A 17,233-nucleotide genomic window follows, 5' to 3' on the forward strand; every position below is an offset into this window, starting at 1 on the left:
ATATGAAAAAGTGTAGACTGCCAGCAACAAACTGATAAAGGCATTTTGAAGTGGACTGGTATATATATTATTGATTGTAAGTATATTAGATCAGAAAAGAGTCTGATGTGTGTAAAATTGAAATTTGATAAAGTGTAACTGGATTATGGAGTCTGTTTTGTAAATAAGAGCATTATTTGAAGTAGATTAAGAAATCAATTCTTCAGAACTGGGTCATAGAATCCATTCATAGACGCCATTGCCCTTTGTCCGGAGAAAAGACACGCACAGAGGGCGCGGTTTTCCCCAGAGGTTAGACAAAGGGTTGTTAAATTGACCCCCCTGCTTTCTGCCCTCTGGCCTTTTCACACATCAGGCTACAAACACGCGGTGATTTTTCAAGGGAAACGGGTTGTAGCCCCCCTCTTCTTGCCTCTGCAAACAAACACTCCTTTAGAAAGCATTCCTTTAGAAAGGAACCTGACTGATTAATTACATTCCTTATTTCTTACAGATCATTTCACATAGGTTGTGTAGTAATTTAGAGATAGAAAGATAGTGAATTGATCATTGGGGTATTTTAAAGTAGTTTAAAGTTTAAGCATTGTTTGTTAAAAGTAAAAGATAAATAATAGTTTAACTGGATTGAAAGATAATCGTGAAATTGTTGTCGTGAATGTTGTGAGACTAATCTCTTCACAGGAGCGGTTTTTCAAACATTGCCAAACCGCAAAGACCAAAGACCAGCCCCTCCCCCTCCTCCTTCCTCTCTCATACAAGGCTGTCTTTGTCTCCAGTTTCAAGGAGAAAAGGGGGGGCGGAAGAGTTGGCGCATGCGCAATCGATGCGCGTTAGCCGGAGCACAGCTCCACCTGCTGGACAAAAAAGTTACAAGACATTTTTAAAACATTGGCTCTCTGTAAATTGATGAAATACAACCCTCCTTCATTGATGATGTTTGTAGAGGATTGTTAGATATTACTTTAATTAATTTAATTAATTACTAATTGATTGAATTAATTATTCAGATCATTTCATTTTCTGTTTCACAGAACTTTGATCAATTGTTTTGTGATAATCTAATAATAACCATTTCTTTGTGTCGATAATAGCTAATTGACTTTACAGGTTTGCATCAATGAAGTGTCAATGAATAATTCTAACTAATCATTCATTCCTTTCATTTAACAGTTGATTTATTTACAGGTTGTAATTAATATTTGTAATTTACATATTTTATTTTAGTTAGGTCATTTCCACAGTGTTTGATTAAGGAATAGCAGAATAGTACATATTTGATAGTTGAGCAGTAAAAGGGTTTTTGTGGATCGGTGAATACTTAGGTGTTGATCAGCCTTTGTGATTTAATAATTGTGTTGACCAGAACTGTAATTAGTATTGAATGAGTAATTAAGTGACACATTCATAAACAATTAGGAAACACATTTAAGTATAAAGTACTTACACAGCTATTAGATTTAAGTTAATACTGCACTGACATACACAAGAGGCAAGTCTGTTATTCTGAAGTTGCAGGGTTTTTGTGGGGATGGTCAATACAGTTATATTGGACTAGCATTTGTTTAGCAAACAAGACAAAATAAGGTGGGTTGTAAGAAGCGTACACCTTATCTAATATAGAATATTGTCAGCATATTGAGCAAAGTAGAATGGGGTCGAATTCCACGAAGCTGTTAAAAGATATTAGTGAACATCGTGGAATGTTGGCTACGTTATCCCCTATGGCTGTAGTGGAAAAAATGAATCCTCTTGTTAGGGAAATTAGCAAAATGTCTACGAAATGGAATAGCCGTTGGGCATACATTGAACAGCCGTGGCCGAAAGAGGGCAGCATTAATTTACAATTAATTGCAACATTGGAAATACTTATCAATGGGCACAAAGCACATCAAAGAGGAAAGATTAGATCAGAGAAACGCAAGTTAGAGTTAGCTATTTTAGATCTATTTAAGGTAGAGGGACAGAAAATAGCTCAGATGGAACCGGAAAAGAAAAAAGAATTGGCCAGAACACTGGAACAGAAACTGAACATTTCATCCCCAGACCTGTGTCCTGCCCCCAGTCCCCCTCCATATGCTAAGGCACTGGAGGATCATTCCCAGAAGAAGAAGAAGGAGCCAAGGGGAAAAGGGGACGACAGGAGTGACGAGGAAGATGACAGCGAAGATGGCAGTGCAGACTCAAGTGATGACGACAATGCAGATGGAGGCTACAACGCGCAGGTCAGGAAGATGATAGCCACAGCCGAAAGGAAAGGTGGGAGAAGACGCCCGGAGAAAGAGGGAGATTGTCACCGAATGTCATCAAATACATTAAAGAACTGTCCAGTGCTGATTCGGGGTAACAAGATGGAATATCATCCGTGGCATCATACAGATTTGTCTGAAGTGATCGAGAAACTCCCAGTTCTTCAAGAGGGAGGACATTCGTGGACGCGAGAGGTCGACGTGATACTGACAGGAACGCAGGCCGCGATGGGAGACCTGAAAAGACTCTTAGCTTTTATTGCAGGATTGGATACAATGCAGGAAATATTGATGAAGGCAGGACTTCATAGATATATCAATACATCAGTTTATGATCCAGAGCTCTTCGCAGCAAACAGAGGCAGGCTGTGGAAAGCAATCAGAGAGACCTACCCTACTCACATTCACCCAGACAATATCATTGTGAAGCCACTGGGGGGGGATGAGAATCCCAGGGGTTATGTTGCCCGTGTGCACGCTCAATGGAGAAGTGTGACAGGGAAAGACGCTGAAGATAACCCCTTAGAAAAATCCATAATCAGGGAAAAAATACAAGAAGGGCTTCCTACCCCAGTTAAGGATAAGCTAGCAGAAGTGGTGGGGCTACGACACATGAACAAAGCTGTTTATATAGACCACGTAGCTCATCAAGTTGAGTTATATCGAAAGAACATTCAGATACAGAAGGCACGAGACGAAGAATCCCTCAGAATATTGACTCATTTGCAATTGACTGAAAGCGAGAGGAACATAGAGGGAGTGCAGGCTTTAGCCCCACAGCAACAGCCACCTGGAGTGCAGACTGCTACTTACCAGTCCTACTCACAGGGGCCACAAGGGGGGTATCCTGCTACTTACCAGTCCTACCCACAGGGGCCACAAGGGGGGTATCCATACCCACAAGGGCCACCAGGGGTGCAAGCGGTTCCATACCAGATGTACACACAGCCTGGCCAAGGACCACCACCAGGGGGATGGACAGCAGCAGGGAAGGAGATGCTAGAACCATGCCAATGCGACCAGAATGGACATCTAGCCTGTGCCTGCTGCAACAGGCCCCAGGGGGGCGCAGGGGGGAGCCAAGGAGGAGGATATTGGCCCCCTACTACACCTGCTCCAGGAGTGATGAACCCTTACGGAGGCCCAGCAGCTGGCCTATAGGGGTGCCCGGAAGATCCGAGTGGGAGGTGCCAGCTGGTGGTGACAAAGAAGCCTGAAGGCGCCACACACCTCCCTATGTCTAGAGAATATGTGAAGACAATCGGATTTGAGGGAATTAAACAGCTGATTCCTACAACTGAGCTTGTAGACTTAGAGTACAAGGGACAGAGAGCAACTCTGTCAACACTTGTGTCAGAACACACGCCAACAGGGCTGCTAGGGAGAGATGCTCTATGCCAATTGAACTGTACAGTAAAATGCACACCTGACGGCTGTCAGGTGACGGTGCCATCCGGTGTTCAGATTCCATCGACAGCCAGAGTGATTAAGCATAGAACAGACCTACAAGCTTTGCCTTTAAAGGGAGCTGATATAGAATATTGGGTTGATGGGTCTTGTTACGGGGTAGGAGAAACGTTGTGCGCTGGGTATTCCTTAGTTAAAGCACAGAATTCAAAGTTTATTGTAGAACAGGCTGAGGCAGTTCCTCAGCCTTGCTCGGCTCAGTTGGCTGAATTGATTGCCCTCACAGAAGCATGCAACTTGGGAACCGGACGGAGAGTGACAGTGTACACCGACTCTGCCTATGCACATAATGTTTGTCATTTTAATGGAGCTGTATGGAGGGGGCGGGGTTTTAAGAGAACTGATGGTACGCCTATACAGCATCACGCACAGATCATGAAGCTGTTACAAGCCATGATGAAGCCAAAGGAATTAGCTATAGTGAAGTGTGCCACACACAGGTCTGACTCATCACATGTCACACAAGGTAACAGGGCTGCAGAAGATGCAGCCAAAGCCATTACAGGAGCAGACAAGGCAGGTAAAGGTCTTCTGGTCACACATGAAAAGCAATTACAGGGCATGGTCACACTTGAGGATTTATTGATGTTACAGAGTAGAGCAACTATGTTAGACAAGAACGTTTGGCTAGCAAGGGGGGCAAGTCAGGATGACACAGGTCTATGGAGGAATCATGAGGGGTTGGTTGTAGCACCCTCAGATTTAATAGGCATGTTAATACGGGAAGCTCATGGATTAGCACATGTGGCTAGGGGGGAGGTAAGACGCAAAATCACCAAGGAATATGGGTTTTGGAGTCCATATTTGATGGAACAGATTGACCATGCTTTGGGTCAATGTGGGGTCTGCTGGAGAAACAACATCAGAGTGGGTACACCAGTGGTGTCTGGGCATATCCCTACCCCAATAGGGCCACGGGTGGTGGACAGGGGGGTGGATGTACAGAGTAGGCAGGATGTTGTGCCAACAGGTGCCGAGGTCCCCAGAGAACCTGAGAAGGGGGAGCTACGACGAGATGCTGTGGTGTTGCCTGAGCCAGTGGCAATGCCAGTGTTACAGCCAGTGACATTACCGGCAGTGCCTGAAACCGAGGGGACAGTGGAAAGCTGTCCAGATGCCAATGAACCAGAAACCAACGAAGCAGAGAGTGCTGACAGTCTGGAGGTCCAGCCTGGGAGTGTCCAAAGCCTGGACACCTGTGCTACTGGGGATGCTGGCGAGTGCCTGCACCATGCTTCAGATGATGCTGAGGGCGACTCCCCAGACCTTGATCAGCGTGGGAGGGGACCAGGCGGCTGCCTGAACCTCAATGATACTGACGGACGACGACCAGTTAGGAAAAGATTAAAGACTATGAATAGGGTAGTGAAGCAGCAGATCAAAGGGAACGACGGGAATGGACAGCAGATGATAGCATGGCTGGAAACGGTCTTAGGGGCATGGGAAACTTATTTTGCTAAGATAGGCGCACCTATTATAGCAGACATGATTTTTGACTTTCTTAGGAGGCAGGGCCTCATTGACTGTTTTTGGAAAATCAGTCACTCAGTCCACGTTAATGAACTTTTCAGAAGACTAGTCCTCACCTGAGGTGAAGATCTATGCATTAATGCATTCCCTTTGTCCTATGCTTACTGTTGGAGAATTATGTGTTATGATAACTGAATGTCATTATTTGTGTATTGTTTGTGTATTTGTGTGATTGATGTCAGTTGAGAAGTGATGTGGTGGTTATGCAAAGATAGGAAAGAGGTTCTGTTCCTAGCGCAACGAAAATGGAAGCTCCTGACTATGAAAGTGTTATCAATCTGAGACAGCGGTAAAGGCTGTTCTCCAACTGGGTTCAAGTGCTAGCAACCTCTGACCCTGACGCTTCAAGGACAAAGAAAACATCGGTCGTTGGAAGTTTTTGTGTTGAAATATGTATGATGTACTGTGTTTAGATTAATTTGTATTGTTATTTTTAGGATTCTTTTTTATTGTTGATTGTTTGTATTTGGTTTATATGATATCTTTGGTTGCTGGTACTGGTGCTGGGTTGGTCTGTGTTATTATGTTTCTTGTGTTGTGTGTTGATGTAGTTTTTCTGTTGTTTATTGGAACATGTTGTTTATTTTTTGAATTTTTTTTTTTTTTTTTTTTCTCTTTGGTTTCTTAGTTACAGTCGGTGGGGTTTTGTGTTTTTGTTTTTGTTTTGTGGTCATTTAGTTTCGGAACACCCTCTGGGTATTCCGAGGGGGGAATCTGTAGTTTATTTGTATTTAATAATGGGCCTATATGTTTGCTCCTGACTGTGGGGCAAGGTATTTACCTCCTGGCCCCTCCCCCTGACCTGATAGGACCACTGGCTGTGACTGCATCTTGACCAAGTTTATAAGTAAGGATGTGGGCTCTGGCCCTGCCTCTCTTCTCCCTCACCTCTTGAGCAAGCAGCTCCCTCTCTCTCTCTCTCTCTGTCCCCTCCCCCTCTCGCTCTCTCTGTCTCTCTTTGCCAGACCAGCGTCCATCTTTGATGTCTGTGTACTTTTGCATTTTGAATAAATGGTCTTAAACTGCTCAATAACTGTTCTTCATTTTAGTAGCCAACAGGTTAGGAATTTACGACAGGGGCTGAGCCTTGAATGTGTGTAAATTATAGAAACACTTCTGGCTTGTGGCTGAAGCCACAAATCATACTCTGTGTGTAGAAGGAAGGAAAGGAAACAACATTTACAGGAACACAATGTGCCACATGTAAGATGTCACCCCCTGGAGAGAAGTCACCCTGGAGAGAAATCAGGATTTCTGACCAATGTATTATTATCAAAATGAAATGGAATAGAAAGCATTGTTAAGACAGTGAAAATGGAGATGACCATGAATACTGTGTTGAATCATCCTGAAATCAGCAGATTATCCACAAGCTGCCACCGTCTGATGCTTCATTTTGTGACAACACTGATCCAGTCAGTTGCTATCTGTTCTCTGTCTCCTCCAATCTCCTCCTCCGAGGTCTTCTGCTCTGCCTGCATGGAACGCATCATTTCCTCATCACACCCATGATTGCCTGCCTGCTTGTGTGTGTTTGTCTGTGTGTGTGTTTGTCTGTGTGTGTGTGTGTGTGTGTGTGTGTGTGTGTGTGTGTGTGTGTGTGTGTGTGCGTGTGCGTCCGTGTGCGCGTGCGTGTGTGTGTTCATTCGGCATGCCACATATTCTTTGATGTAAGACAGGCTTATAGAGCTGTTAAGTAGAGCAGAAGTCCTGCTGTCTGCAGCCTCCCTCATTTCTGAAGCTGTAGCCTGCCAGCTCCACTGTTCATCTGCGGAGCCTCCAGTGTAGCTCATGGCTCGTCGACTTCGGTTAGTCACGAGGTCTGACTGAGGCAGGCCCTGACAGCAGGAAGTGAAGCACATGAACTTTTGAGCACCCCGGCTCCCCCAAGGCTAGTAAGTGGGTAAGATGGCGAAGTATGAAAAATCTGACATCAGCTGTGTAGCCGACAGTGTCCTCCGGAGACGGGCGCTGGGAAGATGATCAGATTTATCAAACGATTGCTTCTGCCTCCAAACATTCGTTTTTTGACAATCCAAACAATCCAATCTTAAATCTCCAATTTAGCCTTTGTACTACTGCTGGATGCACACATCTGGTCAATGTGATCACTTTACCCTTTGCACTACTGGTGTTTACAATACTACCTTTGCACACACCGTATTAGTGCACATTGCACATACCTCTTTGATATAGCCTCTTTTTTACATCTGTATATTACATACTGTACATAAACTACCTTAACTTTACAAAGCTCATAACTGTATATACCTATAAACTACCGTACTTGCCATACTGTACCTATCACTATCATTGTCATGTTCTTATATCATCTTCTAGTATCACTATTTGTACTTCTGGTTAGATGCTAAACTGCATTTCATTGTCTGGTACTCTGCAGTGACAATAAAGTTTAATCTAATCTAATCTAATCTAGTATGTGATTACTGGTGTGCTAGATTTTCTATGAACATATCCGTCAGAACATGATGGAAAAGAAACATACTGAATCGTTGTTTTGCTGCAGGCCTATGGACTGTGTGGTTTTGTCATTTACTCTCTTGACCTCGAAAGTGTTATAAAATGATCGCAGTCTTCCTCCTCAGGAGTCTATTATCTTTCACACTTGTCTGGGAGATCAAATAGAATACACAATTGTCTCCCTGAGCTGCCACATTGTTTCTCTCAATTTTCTCAAATCTCTGGTGCTTCTATCAACCTTTAACACTTCCTGTCAGCCTGAAGGGGGACACTTTTTTGAATTAACAATGTTATTTGTGGTGTGACAAGCAGCGGTTGTTGTCTAAGCATTACATTTTATTTTGTTGACGGAAATTATTCATAAGAAAAGAATACAGTGGGTCATGGCAATATTTTAATTGGTTTCCTGGATAAGCACCAAAGCTCAATGTCTGGTAATGACAACTACCACACGAATCAACCCAGAGCCTCTGTACTTCCACATGACTGACTAATGAGCCATTTTTTAAGTTAGCGGTAATGTATACGCTGTCAAAAAAAAATATGGTTTGGCACTGACCTTGGTTGTAATTGATTAGACGAGACAGTTTTTAGTTACATATTTTTTCTTCCGTAGATAGTTCGTATATTTCAGGCCCCATTCATTCTGGAAATTTGTCCTTGCACTTTCCAGACACTCCAATCCAACTCATAATATGACAGAATTCCTTTCTAAAAACTTTTTTGTCACTTTGTTATGCTGTAATACACGTTTCCATTTTGTTATCATGGTATGTGGATTACAGTGTAGTAAAGTGACTTTTAAAGTATGCAGTCAAAAATATGAGTTGGTTTGGAGTGTCTACAAAGTGTTTTTGAAATATTTCAAGAATGAATATGTCCCTACAGGGCCCATAATATGACTACTCAGTATCTAAGGGAGCAAAATATGTAGCTAAAATCTTTCTAGGCTAATCAACTACAGCCAAGGTCGGGGCCAAACCAGAGAAAAAAAAAGGGTGGAGCATCCTTGGTTTGAAGCCTAGGACGTGAAGAGCGAGTCATCAGTGAGATCTCTCTCTCTCAACACTGCTGTTCGCTGACCAATGAAGACTGACTGGTTGTTCCTTGGGGGAGCTTGGCATGAGTGTGCCTGCCAGCGGGAAAGCAATGCACATGGAGGAAATGTGAAAATGGAGAGGACAGTGGCTTGCTACTGTTCTCTCTCTCTCTCTCTCTTTGTGAAAATGAGCACATTAATTCAGCCCCCCCCTCCTCCTCCTCTGTCCTCCCCCCGGCCTCCCCGTGCCTGTTGTCTCTGTTTGTTAGTGAGATGATTCCTTCTGTCATGTCAGAGGAAACATTATCATAATGTTGCCGGGGAAACCAGCAGCAGTGAGGGAGAAAGAGAGGATCTCTCTCTAAAGCCGCCACCACGTTTGAAGCGAGAGGCTATCTTATCTGTGCTGTAGTGCTGTATGAGAAATGGCATCCTCACACTGTTTTCTCTTGTGTCTCCTTACTATAATTCCTCCTGCTGTTTTATGAAGAAAGGAAAAAAAACTAAATTACCTTGGTTGAGAGATAGAAGTCTCTCTAAGGAATTGCATTCCAGTATAGGCCAGCAGTATGAATCTTGTGAGAGCTGGATAATATAATCAGAGTTGCACACATTCTCTGATTGACCTGCACACAGAGCACTTTAAACAGTTCCAAGGAAAGCAAGACAGAGGATCAAACGTTTGCCTCATGACATCACTGAATCGTTTTTTTCTCATCTTTCAAAAGTATCATTCAAACAAACCAGTAAAAACACTGAGGGAGAATGGGTGAATACCTTTCAAAACAGAACAATTTAAGAAATGTGCTGTAGTACTGGTTATGTCTCCTCATGTTAATACCTTTTTTTCGTGTGGATTTCCTGCTGTCTCCCTCTAAACAAATAACTGGCAGAGACTGTGAGATATTCTACCCTGAAATACATTATCGCCAAGCACCCACATGGGAAATGTCTCATGCTCTGTAAATATACACTTGTTATGAAGATAATGACATTAAGTGTGTAAGGAGGGGAGTTATTGATATCTTTAATTGGAGAGGCACTCAGTAAAATGTTGTTGCCTATGGGAACTGAAAGATACTGTGTGATCACATGTACATGCACATGTTTAACGCTACGATTTAGCATGTAAGGCTTGTCACGTAGCCAGAATGAAGTTACATTTTTATAATGATATGTATGTAATGTTGGTATAATGTTAGTTATATTGACTTTATTCACTGCATTAACACATTGGTTATGTGTAACATTTAAGGTTGCCTTTATAAAGGGTTTAGATGTCATTTGTTGACTGTTCATTGTGTTGTATATCTTATAAATCCTTTTAAACAGTTACAACTCATTGGTTTGAAAAGTGATAGACACGAACATGAGCTTATGTGGCACAGAGACTATACTGTTATTAAAGGTGCATTATGTCATATTTAAGCTTTCTAATGGTTCTAAATTACTTATCTTGACTATGTTGAATTGGTAGCAATCTGGGAATAAGATCTCTTGAAAGAAATACTTCAGTTACAAATGCTGTTTTGATCATGAAGGCGCTTTCTAAAATTAAGTGTCTAGGGGCAACACCTAGGTTTGGTTTCCAACTAACCAGGGGTGTGTTGGGCTGACTATTTTCTATCTGTCTCTTCAAATACCGCCCAGCATGCAGAAACACAAACTGCTCATGTATGACACTGCAATTTCATTTTAATTTCACAACAGGACGTGCTGGCTTGTGATATCTTATAACATCATCTGCGTTATCACTTCTGACTGCAGCTCAGTAACCATTTAACAAGCTCTGTTCAGCTCAGGACTCAACAGTGTGGAGCGTGCAGTGCCCCCACCCAGAGCCTGTGTGGTGGTGGTGAGACTAGGGGAGGGAGGATGTTGTTTGGGAACTTCAAACTGAATGTCTCCTCTGTGGCCAGAGGTGGCAGATTTCCAACAGACTTACGCCCTAGTGTTTTTACACCTATTTTTAAACCCTTTACCCTTTATAAAAAAACCTCAATAAAGGCAAATAAAGGCCCTTATGCCCTGAAGCTTGGGTAAACAAGTTAATTGATAGTACTGGGGAAAAAACATTGTGAAAGCATTATGAATCCGTTCCCCATCCAGTTCCTTGTATTATCAGATCAGTTCAGTCCAGCATGGAGCAGAGGAGGGTGTCCAGTCCAGGGTTTCCCGACGCCTCCTCGCTCTGCTCGTCGGTTACATTGTATCCATCTCCAGTTGGATTGGAGGACACGGCACACACACAGTCAACAAGATAGCGCACACAGAGAGTACACCGAGAAGCGAAGGAGGATTTAACTCGGGGGGGAAGAAAGAAATCGATCCTATGTTGGATTTTATTTACGATTCAAACTTTGAAAGGGTGGGCCTTACGAAACGGAACCTGATGAGAAAAATAAAAATGCCAGCCGGTGGTGTTCTCGATGCGGAGCGGGATCTCGAGGTGTGATGGTGGCAGCAGTCCAGTGAGCCGCTGGCCTCCGAGCAGCACATTGGCTCTGTGTGGGTTTATTTTTTGAGAGGGTTTTTTTGTTGTCATTTTGATTCTAGTGAAGTCCATTACTTTCCAAACCCATTCGCATCTACTATGGAGTGTACATAAAAGACCGTTGGGGACCGTGGTTCACAAATCCGGGTAAGTAAAGACAAAGTGGTGTCGGAAATTGTCCCCTTGGCTTTTATTGTTGATGTGGTTGGTTGGTGGGAGTCACACTGAAGCTACTTGATGCTAGGAGAGGCTAGCTTAGCCTCATTGTCTGTCTGAGACACCGTGCTACTATAAGCTAACACAGCACAGCCAGGCTGGCTAGTGGGAACTAGTTACAGTGTAAGTGGCATAGCTAGTAGGCTATTATTGAAAGAATAAAACAACTGTTTTCTTTTGGGGGGAGAGGGGGGGTTTAACCTTAACCAATCCTATTTGGCACTTGGAGAGCTAGCTAGCTAACTAAACTAGCTCCCAGAATGAAAACAGAAAACACATATTCTTGCAACACAGCTCGTGTTTAGTGGAGGCTAACTAAGCTAAGCTAGCGGGTGGTTTGAATGTTGAATGACACGTTTCGTCTTCCACCGTTATTACAGAGATGAGCGATGTTATTATTACGATGGATCAACAACTAACTGCTAAAACCCACGTTGTCATATCAACCGCGTGTGGTTGGGGATTCGAGGTTTACCTCTGTTTTTGGTCACAGCCTAAGCTAAGTGTCTGTGCCAAGTAAACCGGTCCTCAGGTCAAATGTGGTCGTAACGAGTCTGTGCACCAATTTCAGTAAGGTAAAGTCACTGGGGGGCATTCATTCATTTGAATGCTCAGCCTCCATGCATTGAGTGTAGCCTGTCTGCTATTTCTTCCTTGTGCATACATGTGTAAGCTTGTCAGGCACCCTCCTATTCAAATCTCAGATCATTTCCCCCCTCTCTCAAGCAGTTTAGTTGCTGCCACCACCACACACTCCTTTCAGATTGCTTTCTAGTTGGTTAGCTAGACTAGAGTATGGTTGCGTTTGAGTCCCCCCACCCAGGTCAGTGGCTACATTAAAGACCCCCTGGCTAATGTATCTGCTAAATGTATAACGTCTAAAGAGCTAGGAAATGTTAGGGTATGCATAGCATAGAGTACAGCACAGTGTTTTATTTGTATAGCATAGTATAGTGGATAGTGTACATAGCCTTTATTTATGTAAACCAGCTCTTTTCCCTTCTTGTTTTTAGTTTTTTTCCTAGCACCAGGGGAGGCCCCCCTCCCAAATGTCGTTGTTTGGTACCTGTACTATAGCAATGACAAATAAAGACCATTCATTCATTCGAACACTCACTGATCATTTGAAGAAGGTTGAACCCATGAGGGTTGAACCTGATGTAGGATCAAAACATGGTGGTATGAAAGTGGGTCCATTCACCCCTGAATTGAGGGAAATAACATGATGAGGTCATCCCATATGCATTAGGCCCTACCATAATACAGACAATAGTACATTTAATCAATGAGAGCGGGTTTATGGATTGGATGATTCTTTGGAGCATACTGCTGTGTAACTCTGTAAAACAAACATGTTTTTGTTGCATAGCTTCTTGGATCAGCCATTCATCATTGGTGGTAGCTTACTTTAGGGTCCCTTTTACTCTTGTAGGGCTGGTGAACCAGTAGGCTTAACAACAGAGCTTTAGCCCAAATCACACGGTAGAAAGGGATTTTCAGCTTGTTTTTAGAGGCCTACAGCGTCTGATGGTTGTATTTCAGGGTAGCGGATTAATCCTGTGAGGTTCCAATCATCTCATTGAGGCACACTAGTAGATGACAGTCTAGATAGGATTTAGGCTACTAAAAGGTAGCTGGCAATTCAAAACCTCTCAGGGGAATCACTTACAATCACTTGAACAAAGCCAATTAGCTATGTCGGCTAAATCTGACGCCTACATTGGAGGTTTCAATTTGTCAGGCATTAAGTTTGGAAACAAAGTGTGATTGATTTGGATTGATTTTCCCTTGGATTCACAGTAGGTTGGGGCAGGTAGGCCTATAAGATAGCCTATTCCCAGGTGTATAAGGTGTTTAAGCTAAATGTAGGCTATTTCTGTCAATACCGTCCACACTGTCTCCACCTGTATTTTGCCATTATTTGTTTAATAAATATTGTTCAAATTAAACTTGTACACAAGCATCACAAGGCATGATGATGAATAACTCTTGTCTAAGGGCAAGGGGAGGGGTGGAAGAGGTCATAAATCGGACTTTTAGGCTGGTAACAATGGCCAGAGAGAAAAACTAGCCTACTTGCCGTACATTTCGAGTCAAGTCCGCTGAAAGGTATTACTTTATACAGGGTATTTTGGATGGAATGTAATGTATAAATCGTTTTCTAATTACCAGCCCAAGCCTAATACACAGTATCAAGGGAGATGTTTACGTCTTTACTCTAGGTCTAGATAACAAGTGTTTGCCTCCTTTTAATTGTCACCCATCACTCAGATGTATCGATGAAAGCTTTCAGTCCATTGTTTAAACTACCACTATTGGCAGGCAATCATGAACTATGCAGCTTCTTTAGTGTACGTCAGCATCATTTATCAACACACCAAAAATGAACAGATGTAACACAAAGGCATAGGTTAGTCTGCCCACCGCCCAACCCCAGTGCAAGTGAACCAACTTCAAAGCCCTTCTCGTAGCGTGAGGGTCCTATTAGGATTTCATGTGGCAGAGTTTGCGAGAATCAGGGAAAAACGTTGTTCTTCATCTACAGATTACGTTACTATTAGGCCTACTCCTCAATTGACGTCCTGTATATTACACTAGCTTAGTCTTGAGTCTTTCTCTCAGTCTGATGGAGTCTTAGGACGCGTTCAAACTGAAATATATGTTTTGAAATGACCACGGTAAACAAAAATATTTCATGTGAAAGGTAGGTGAAAGGTTAGCCAAATTGATGATGCTCGGACTGACAGACACTCCCTGTGACACGTTTTGTTTACCAATGACGTAAATTGATATCGTAGCTAAACCTCCGTGAAATAAAATGTAGGAACTGTAGTCTAGATACTCCAAGCTCATGGAATTCAAGGAACCATGGAATATTCCGAAATGCACTGATCATGCGCTTTAAAACTTTGCAAGTGTGAAATATAAAATATTTTCAAACAGTGCAAAACAAACTGAACGCAGTCTGAATACAGCCATAGAATGCTGAATTTGTCCCTGATGCTGGATTTGAGAAATTAAAATTATACAGTACTTTATTGGACACACAGACTTGCGGATGGTGTTGTCAATGGTTCCTGAAACCTAACTGTTCTTTCAGATCTAGGGTTTTTGTGTTTTTGTGGCTAAATCAATATTGAATTGTGCTCTAATAGCTTTACCTTCACTGAGCTTAGTCTTTGCAAAATACAGGGTTATGGCTAATCCACCGATAGGGCTTTCTTACCGGCAAAGAACCGTGCCGGTTCGCGTTTGGGAACCTCCGAAAGTTGGCGCTGTCTGGCGAACGAGCCCGCATATGAACGCGGGCTCGTTCGCCAGACAGCGGCAACGTTCGGAGGTTCCCGATCGCGAACCGGCACGGTTCTTTGCCGGTGTGAAAGCCCTATCAGTGGTTTATCTGGCTGTGTCTGGTCTCTTTGCATTCACACTGATTTACACAGCTGGGCCATGAACTGAAAATCAGTTGGGGCTCAAATTCTTTGGTCGCTTTGAGCCACTGAACACACACACACACACACACACACACACACACACACACACACACCATGTCTGTGGACAAGTTAGAGATGCACTGCACCATGCCAAGTAAGGATCGCTCACAGAAATTATTTCTAAATTGTCATGGGGAAACATGTATGAGGCGAGCTATGATTATGGAGACCGTGTCCTACGAAAACAGGGTAAAGAAGGTACCTGGTACAGATGGCTTATTAAAGAGTCTGTTGCACTGTTTGTGTCTTCAGTGTTAGGAGAATGATTAGGCTTAGTTGCCATGGCCAGGTCCTTACCTCCCCCTTCTGCTCCCAGGGTAGGCGAGGCTAATTATTATTCATTTGGCCCGTTTCTCGACAGGTGTCAGGGCTGTTGACATCCTGTTAAAATAAGGTGCTTGCCTAATTGCATTAAACATATTCAACATGCTATTGCCTTTGAAATGTGTGTGAGTAATGCAGAACCTTTTTAGAACTCACCCCCCCCACCCCCCCATAGCTCTGGGCACCATTCATCACTCCTTCTCTCACCTCCCTCTCCCCTGACAGTAATCATTGTTTCATTGCACCACACGGCCTGACTGGCCTTTATTCTCACTCTGACAAATGTTTGTTTCTTTTTGTAGAGATGTTGTGAAATTGTTAAAGGTTAGGCTACATAATTAGCCTACTGGAAGTTTAAGAGTCCAGGTATAGGCCTCGGCTAATACATCTGGAGTGGAGGGATGCCTTGGTGCAAGGTTTGAGATATTCAATCTGAATCAGGAATGTCTAGGTTATCCAACATGCCAGCTGTGGCCAGTTTGAAGAGCCAGTTCAGGATTTTGGGTGTTATACCTCATTTTTCACTTGTTGTGCTGTAGGCTCACCCAGACACTTTTTTCAGTCAATAGTCAAAGCTATTGCTGGGCTTTGCTGCTAGCGTTATCCATGCTAGTGGAAGGGGAATATCGACACAGCTCTCAGTATGACATAGGCTACATCTTACAAACATCTCCACAAGAAATATCGACAGCCGTATCATGGCCTATACACACATATTGATATGAAAACACTATGTTATTTCCACTATTGAAAGTGTAGATATACATTAATCGAACAGGCACTTGTTTGCACCTCAGTTTGCATCTCAGTTCGAATAATATACTACATGCTTGTAATAGTGGATATAACTAATAGGGGTGGGCATCAATGATCGACGATCGATAATTGATCGATAAGGATCTTGGTCGATCACAAAATATTTTGCTCGATAATCGATAATAATAATTTTTAAAAAATTAAGGACACTAACGTTTTCAGTCATCCTCCTATTTGTTATTAACAGTTTTTTTTACTGCTCCTATGGTGAGTTACTTATTTTCTATATTTTTATTTATAACGTAAAATGTGTCTTTAAGTTAAACAATTTAGGCTACTCACTGCCTTGTTTAAGAGGATTGTTATCTGACTGTAGTGTCTAGTTTGAATGTGAATGAATGTGTGCAATAGCAACACAAATAAAGTTTTCCCCAAGGAAAACATGCTTGTTATTTCTGCCCTATTATTTTTTTTTCGAATTTGTTTTCGAAAATGTTTAGATTTTTTTTTTAGATTTTTTTTTTTAATGAAAAAAAAGCTTATCGATTAATCGATAATTGATCGTTAATTCTTGCGATTATCGAAAAAGAAATTTTGATCGTTTGCCCAGCCCTAATAACTAATAATTTTCAGCCATGAGATGGCTGTAGGATGTTTTTGAGTAAGCCTAAGTAAGAGCGGCGTTGTATTCCCAGTCCACTTCCACTAGCATGCCCCTTATGCTGGTGGCCAAGCCCAGAAATAGTTTCACAAGAGTGCAATTATGACCGAAAAAAGTGTTTGGATGAGCCTACTGCACTCCAAGTAAGTGGACAATTAGGCATAACATCCAAAATCCTCAACTTATCATTTAAGAGCAAGTATGTCTTCTTTTTGGCCAACTGGGCTTTTTTCATATGACCGTCCTGTAAAGCAGTTGTATAAAGCTGTCCTGTTGCATTATCCTAGATGTTGTATGCTGAAGGGGTGATGTCTCAAATCAAACAATCTCTACCCTCACTGAGAAGTAGGGGTGGGCATCAATGATCGACGATCGATAATTGATCGATAAGGATCTTGGTCGATCACCTTTTTTATTTTATTTTATTTTATTTTTTTATAATAATAATAATGGAAATTAGTTTGTCCACGTGTCACCAGATTGCGTTCGTCTCTCACCCCTGAACATGTTAACATGATCATCTTT

At 42.5% G+C, this 17,233-nt stretch overlaps 1 protein-coding gene across 1 annotated transcript in view; it reads left to right on the plus strand.

Moving 5' to 3' along the window:
* The first annotated feature begins 11,158 nt into the window (after positions 1–11,158).
* The window catches only part of znf609b (zinc finger protein 609b), a 78,162-nt gene continuing 72,087 nt past the window's right edge, over positions 11,159–17,233 (plus strand). Inside the window, exon 1 of the mRNA XM_080531885.1 lies at positions 11,159–11,404. The gene's annotated coding sequence lies outside the window, so the exon portion shown is untranslated. The remainder of the gene's footprint in view (positions 11,405–17,233) is intronic.

This window comes from Nansenia antarctica (assembly GCF_963989245.1).
Source record: "Nansenia antarctica genome assembly, chromosome: 5".
Lineage (NCBI taxonomy): Eukaryota > Metazoa > Chordata > Actinopteri > Argentiniformes > Microstomatidae > Nansenia > Nansenia antarctica.